Consider the following 7,330-nt stretch of genomic DNA (forward strand, 5'->3'; position numbering starts at 1 on the left):
GTAGAGGTCTAGAGTCATGTCATTTCATTTGGGAGACAATACTATCGTGTAGAGGTCTAGAGTCATGTCATGTCATTTGGGAGACAATACTATCGTGTAGAGGTCTAGAGTCATGTCAGGTCATTTGGGAGACAACACTACCGTGTAGAGGTGTAGAGTTATGTCATGTCATTTGGGAGTCAATACTATCGTGTAGAGGTCTAGAGTCATGTCATGTCATTTGGGAGACAATACTACCGTGTAGAGGTCTAGAGTCATGTCATGTCATTTGGGAGACAAAACTATCGTGTAGAGGTCTAGAGTCATGTCATGTCATTTGGGAGACAACACTACCGTGTAGAGGTCTAGAGTCATGACATGTCATTTGGGAGACAACACAAATGGGTAAAAGTCTAGAGTCATGTCATGTCATTTGGGAGACAACACTACCGTGTAGAGGTCTAGAGTCATGACATGTCATTTTGGAGACAACACAAATGGGTAAAAGTCTAGAGGCATGTCATGTCACTTGGGAGACAACACTACCATGTAGAGGTCTAGATTCATGTCATGTCATTTGGGAGACACTACCGTGTAAACGTCTAGAGGCATGTCAATAGAGTTTCGTACATAATTTCCAAATGTTTTATTTACTTGGAAAAGTTCTCCCTGTAGATAGAATTGTAGGTCTACATCTCTACATGCAGCACTAGGTTTGCCTTTCATCAACTCTAAGCTTCACTAAAGGGAGCAGAGACGTAGGCTCTATAATACTTTTTTCTCGTAGTAATATGAATAGAAGGTTAGAAAGGCCTTTATTGAAGTGTTTTCTTGCCACTAGAGCACACAATCTCTACACAAACCCAGTTGCGACCTACATATTTTCCCGCAACGCGTGCAGACAAAGCTGTTGTCGTCTGCGGTCTATTTAAGTTTTCTTTTCGTCCCTGCGCCTGTCTTCCTTAGGGGCTTTTCTATGGGCTCAAATGTGTGTCCCGCGGCCTTTGTAACTGTCTTCAACTGTCTTCTCCAGGGACATTCGAGGCAGATATTTCTTTTTATACTTTAAAAAATTATAACGATATAGTTTTCCCAGAGTAGCCAACCAGCTACTCTAATTTTTTTCCCAACGATATACATTACTGTCGAATTTCAAGGAACATCGGTAGAGCCGTTTTCGAGATCCGTGTACAAGTTTTTCCCACCCAGCCAGAAGGTTTACCCACGAAGGTACGAGTTGAATAGAGGTATTGTAATAGAAAGGAAGCGATGGGAGAACAACATTGTTGATAGAAAATGCCTCTCTATTCCTGAATGGAGAAAACTCGTCGACGGATCGCGTGTGATGCCTCAACGATTTAAAAGACAAAAGGGACAGGTGAAAGAAAAGGTAAGACATTGGTATAGAAATAAATCCATGGCCAAAATAACTCGATGTAGAAAGAAACATCAATGATACATGCTCAAATGCAGATGAAACATACAAATAAGCCAGCCAGCCTTGAATATAACTTTCTGTTCTGTGGCTATAACTATCTCTATTCAATAGTCCATCCATGTGGAACGCTACATTTATAAGAATCACTGCAGGGCAAGGTTATTATATACATAGATTTATTTTTCCATCCTAATGTTATACTGCAATTAGGTGGGAAACACAGGGAAAATATTGCAAAGTTTTAATAGAAAGACCACATTGTGATTGTTGCATTTTTGTGATTTTCCGATCTCAGATCGCTAATTAATAAAATCTTTTCTTTGCTATAGTGAGCACCTACACCACAAGAATATTTACTGCCGAGGACAGACGTAGACGGCGAAACGAGAACATAAAACGACCAACGGCGGACAATGGTTATGTCCGGGCTAATTGTGGGAAAATATGTAGGTCGCATCTGGGACTGCGTGAAATATTGTCACGTAAAATACTGCACTCCTTGCTGATCTCGTAACTCAGACGAGACTTGTTTTGCAGATATACAAATTAAAAAAAAAAAAAGAATAAATTTTAAGATTAAGTTTATTCAGATAATTTTTTTTTTACCGGAAGAGGAAATTTAGAAAAAACTATTAAAATTTAAAAGCTGAGACGAAAGAAAGTTTCGCATATACAAAATATTGTGAGTGGTTATAAATAGATCTAGCGCTTTTTTTATCCAACGTTTGTATGTTCCAGAGATTATTTGATAAATGAATAAGTGGATAAGTGAGTGGATAAGTGAGTAAATAAGTAAGTGGATAAGTGAGTGGATAAGTAAGTGGATAAGTGATTTGTATTTTGCGTATTTCGCTACAAAAATAATATTCACTGCAGAAGACAGACGTAGACGGCAAAAAGATGACCTAAATCGACCAACGTGGACAATGGTTATGTCTGCGTTGTTCGAGGCAAAATATGTAGGTTGCGGCTGGGAGTGCGTGAAATACTGCCACGTGAAATACTGCACTCCTCGCTAATCTTCGGACTCAAAGATTGCAGATATAAAAATAAAAAAAAGGAATAATATATTAATTAAATTTTATTAAGATAATTTTGTTTATTTTAACCGGAAGAGCAAATTTATTTTTAGAAAAAAACAAATTAAAAGCTGAGACGAAAGAAAGTTTCGCATATACAAAATATTGTGAGTGGTTATAAATAGATCTAGCGCTTTTGTTTTTATCCAACATTGATATGTCGATTTATTAAAAACGTATTCGGCCGAAGCTGCGGACAAAAATAAATCTTCTCGGGTAAATAAACAACAAATAGTTCATGAAAATATCAAAGTTGTTTTAGCTCTACGGTAGGACACTGTAGGTAATAGATATACTACTGAGTCAGTCTGGTAGCTAAAACTTTTGCGCACTTAACTATAGGGGAACATTGTTGACATCTTGTTTTGTTATTTTTAGAACTGTCGGCTGCTTAATCTCGAGGCCAAAAAGTCGCCTTCCAAAGCAACTGCTTAGACGTTCGCGCGAGTGTTCCTTCAAGGATTGTAAACAATTGTTTTGTTGGGGGGCAGGTTCTGAAAACTAATCTCCATTATTTGCAGTCACATGATTCCAAATAATTATTTATAATTTAATATTTGTGAGAAATGACAAATAAAAATTACATCAAAAAAAAATAAATAAATAAAAAGCCCACATAAGAGGCAGGAAGGCCCAAAATAGCGCGAATTCTGAGGTTTCCTTTAAAAACGAAACTTTTTTTTTAAAGTCCTTCCATTTTTTTTACATATTTAAGTAGTAATTAAAGTATATTAACGAGAATAATGTACTCTCTTTTGATGTAATTTTTATAATTAACAATAGTGACAATTAATATGAATAATTATGTTATGTTTTTTTTAAATAGTATTCTACTATTCTTAATATATATAAAAATCATCTTAATATAAAACTTTAATTTAAACGGTTCTAATAATTTTTTTTTAAAAAGTAAATAAACTTATTGATTATTTCTTTAAAAAAAATGCAATTTTTATAATTTACAATAGTGACAATTAATATGAATTAATTAATATGAATTAATATGTTATGTTTTTTTAAATAGTGTTCTACTATTCTTAATATATATATAAAATTCATCTTAATATAAAACTTTAATTTAAACAGTTCAAATAATTTTGTTTAAAAAAGTAAATAAACTTATTGACTATTTCTTTAAAAAAAAATAAAAAAAGATTTCTCCCAAAATACCTATATTCTAGACGAAGCACTGTCAGACCCATATGAACACGCACTACAAGTTATTCAGCGTCTCACATTCATCGCACGCCATTGTTCTACGCCTCCGTCTCAACACCCCATGATAAACACACTAGGGACCCGACACTTACAACGACACCACTCCTCTCTTGCGCACATTCAAAACTAGCCGCATTACATGGAAACGTAAAATAAGCCAAGACGGTGCAAAACATAAACATGAACATTGGGAGGTGAAATGTTTAGTATAAGTAGATATTAGTGTATTATTAATTAGAACAGGTATTTTAGATTGTAAATGTTAGTCTACTAAGTTGATCCAGAAGTTAATGAAGATGTAAGAAGCCAGACCAGATGTGGAGTCTAAGCTCAAAAAGGTAGGTGAATACTGTAGTAGTAAGTGAAATTTAGTTAAATCTTAAACATTGGGGAGGGTGGTGGGTTAAACGTTTAATGTAAATAGATATTAGTAATAAGAACAAAGATTTAAGTATGTAAACGTTAGTCTACTAGATCTAGTACTTTAAGTTAATGAAGGTTTAAATAGCCAGATTGGGAGGTGAAACTTTTAGTTTAAGTAGATATTAGTGTAAGTAGATATTAGTAACTAAAACAGGGATTTTAGATTGTAAATGTTAGTCTACTAAGTTGATCTAGAAGTTAATGAAGATTGAAGAAGCCAGACCAGATGTGGAGTCTATGCTCAAAAAGGTAGGTGAATACGATACTAGTAAGTAGAATTTAGGTATATCTTAATCCTCTTATTGAAGTCCACAGGGATCTCAAAGACCTTTCTACAGAGAAGACTACCAGGAAATGGAAGAAGCGGAAGGAGCAAGCAAGGACAAAGTCAACATTCAAGAATTACGGGAAAGACGTTGAAATGGATTCTCCTCAAGGCGAAAAAACGGAATAGATTGGACGGACGACGGATCATGCATGGTGCCCCAATGTTTCAACATGCCTCGCAAAGACCTTCCTTCAGACAAGAGTACCAAGAAATCGTTGACATGGATTCTGTTCAAAGCAAAAGTAAATGGATTGGAGAAAGACTGTCGACGATGCCCAATCGGCCTCCCAGAGAAGAGTACAAGTAATGACATGAAGCAGACAGAGAAAGTGATAGTGATAAAGTCAGCATTCAAGAATGTACGGGAAAGTCTAAGCTCAAAAATTTAGGTGAATACGATACTAGTAAGTAGAATTTAGGTATATCTTAATCCTCTTATTTAAGTCCACAGGGATCTCAAAGACCTTTCTACAGAGAAGACTTGACCAGGAAATGGAAGAATCGGAAGGAGCAAGCAAGGACAAAGACTGTCGACGATGCCCAATCGGCCTCCCAGAGAAGAGTACAAGTAATGACATGAAGCAGACAGAGAAAGTGATAGTGATAAAGTCAGCATTCAAGAATGTACGGGAAAGTCTAAGCTCAAAAAGGTAGGTGAATACGATACTAGTAAGTAGAATTTAGGTATATCTTAATCCTCTTATTTAAGTCCACAGGGATCTCAAAGACCTTTCTACAGAGAAGACTTGACCAGGAAATGGAAGAATCGGAAGGAGCAAGCAAGGACAAAGACTGTCGACGATGCCCAATCGGCCTCCCAGAGAAGAGTACAAGGAATGACATGAAGCAGACAGAGAAAGTGATAGTGATAAAGTCAGCATTCAAGAATGTACGGGAAAGTCTAAGCTCAATAAGGTAGGTGAATACGATACTAGTAAGTAGAATTTAGGTATATCTTAATCCTCTTATTTAAGTCCACAGGGATCTCAAAGACCTTTCTACAGAGAAGACTTGACCAGGAAATGGAAGAATCGGAAGGAGCAAGCAAGGACAAAGACTGTCGACGATGCCCAATCGGCCTCCCAGAGAAGAGTACAAGGAATGACATGAAGCAGACAGAGAAAGTGATAGTGATAAAGTCAGCATTCAAGAATGTACGGGAAAGTCTAAGCTCAAAAAGGTAGGTGAATACGATACTAGTAAGTAGAATTTAGGTATATCTTAATCCTCTTATTTAAGTCCACAGGGATCTCAAAGACCTTTCTACAGAGAAGACTTGACCAGGAAATGGAAGAATCGGAAGGAGTAAGCAAGGACAAAGTCAACATTCAAGAATTAATGGCTTAACAGGCTTCGCAAAGAGCTTTCTTCAGAGAAGCGTAACGGGAAATTCTTGAAATGGATTCTGTTCAAGGCAAAAGACAAGATTGTTTGGAGAAAGACGGTTACCAGATCATGCATGGTGCCACAACGGATTGACAGGCCTGGCAGAGAACTTTCTTCAGAGAAGAGCGTCAGGAAATAGACGAAGCAGATAGAGCCACATCAAGCAGGAACGGAAAAGTCGTTGAGAGGAATTTTATTCAGAGCAATAGACGAGATGACATTGGAAAAGACCGTCAACAGATCTTGTGTGGTGCCTCAACGGTTCAACAGACTAAAACCAGGTGGAGATGGTAGTTGGCCTTTTATAGGGTCACAACCTTCATCTTCATCTATCCTTTGTCTTTTGGAACTCTGGGGCACTACATAAGATCTGCTGTTTGTGTTTCACCATTCCTCTATGTCTTCAGTCTAGAAGAGCTCTTTCAATGGTAGGTCTATCCACAAGGAAATGGACTACAGCCTAGAAACTAGCAGATACTTTTATTTGTCAAGATGTTTTATATCGCTAACCGGCTAAAATTTGAAGTCTTCAATTATTGAATTGTCTCCTGTAGTTCTTTTATGTGGTATTTATGGCAAGGTCTTCAGTTCCGAAGATTAAGTGCAGTGTTCCACAAGATTATGCAAACCGGTTGTACTGTCTTCCTTAAAGCTCACCAGAGGATCGCTTTGGCAAGCGGTCGTCTCCCAATGGGGATGTGTGTCTGACCCAGCGCAGCTATCGAATGGTATTTAGTGTTTCTTGACTGTCCACACCGGCTTCCAGCAGATCGTGGTTCATGGTACATAACATACTGTTGTAACTCCTCTCCCGAGTCACAACGATGGTGCGCATCAGAGCGCCGCTTAACACAAGTAGTGGAAGACATTTATAGACAGGAAGAAGAACTGTTGTAGATCCAGCTGAAGAAGTCATGGGAGTCAGTCTTGCGCTAAGTGCTGTCCTGTTTGATACTAGGGAACAGTTTTGAGGACCTGGAGCGACACCGCTAAATGTGGTCTGGTATTAATTAGAAATTAAGACGTTACTACCTGTGACTTTATAGTGGAAGTCTAACTCCAACTATTTGTTGATAGGTTATATAATAAATGCATTATTGATTATTGCCTCCTGTCTGTTCGTTGAGTGCCTACCTTAGAGCTACAACAATAATGTCGCTACAGCACTCGTTCAAAACATGTTTAGTATTTGCTGCAATTGTAGAATTACTATAATTCTTGTGCAACACGTTTCAATGCAAAACCCTATCCCGTGATTGTAGGTCCCTATTCTGCAGATGAAAGTGTCTTCACATTTGGTGCTAGAGGATCCAGTCCTAGTATTAAACACAGTTTTCAATGTAGTGAATGTAGAAACAACAAAAATAGATACAATACAAGTCACCTTCAAACTACACTGACCTTCAAACTACACTGACCTTCTAACTATAACTCACCTTCAAACTACACTGACCTTCAAACTACACTCACCTTCAAACT

This window comes from Biomphalaria glabrata, chromosome 14, assembly GCF_947242115.1.
Source record: "Biomphalaria glabrata chromosome 14, xgBioGlab47.1, whole genome shotgun sequence".
NCBI classification, from domain to species: domain Eukaryota; kingdom Metazoa; phylum Mollusca; class Gastropoda; family Planorbidae; genus Biomphalaria; species Biomphalaria glabrata.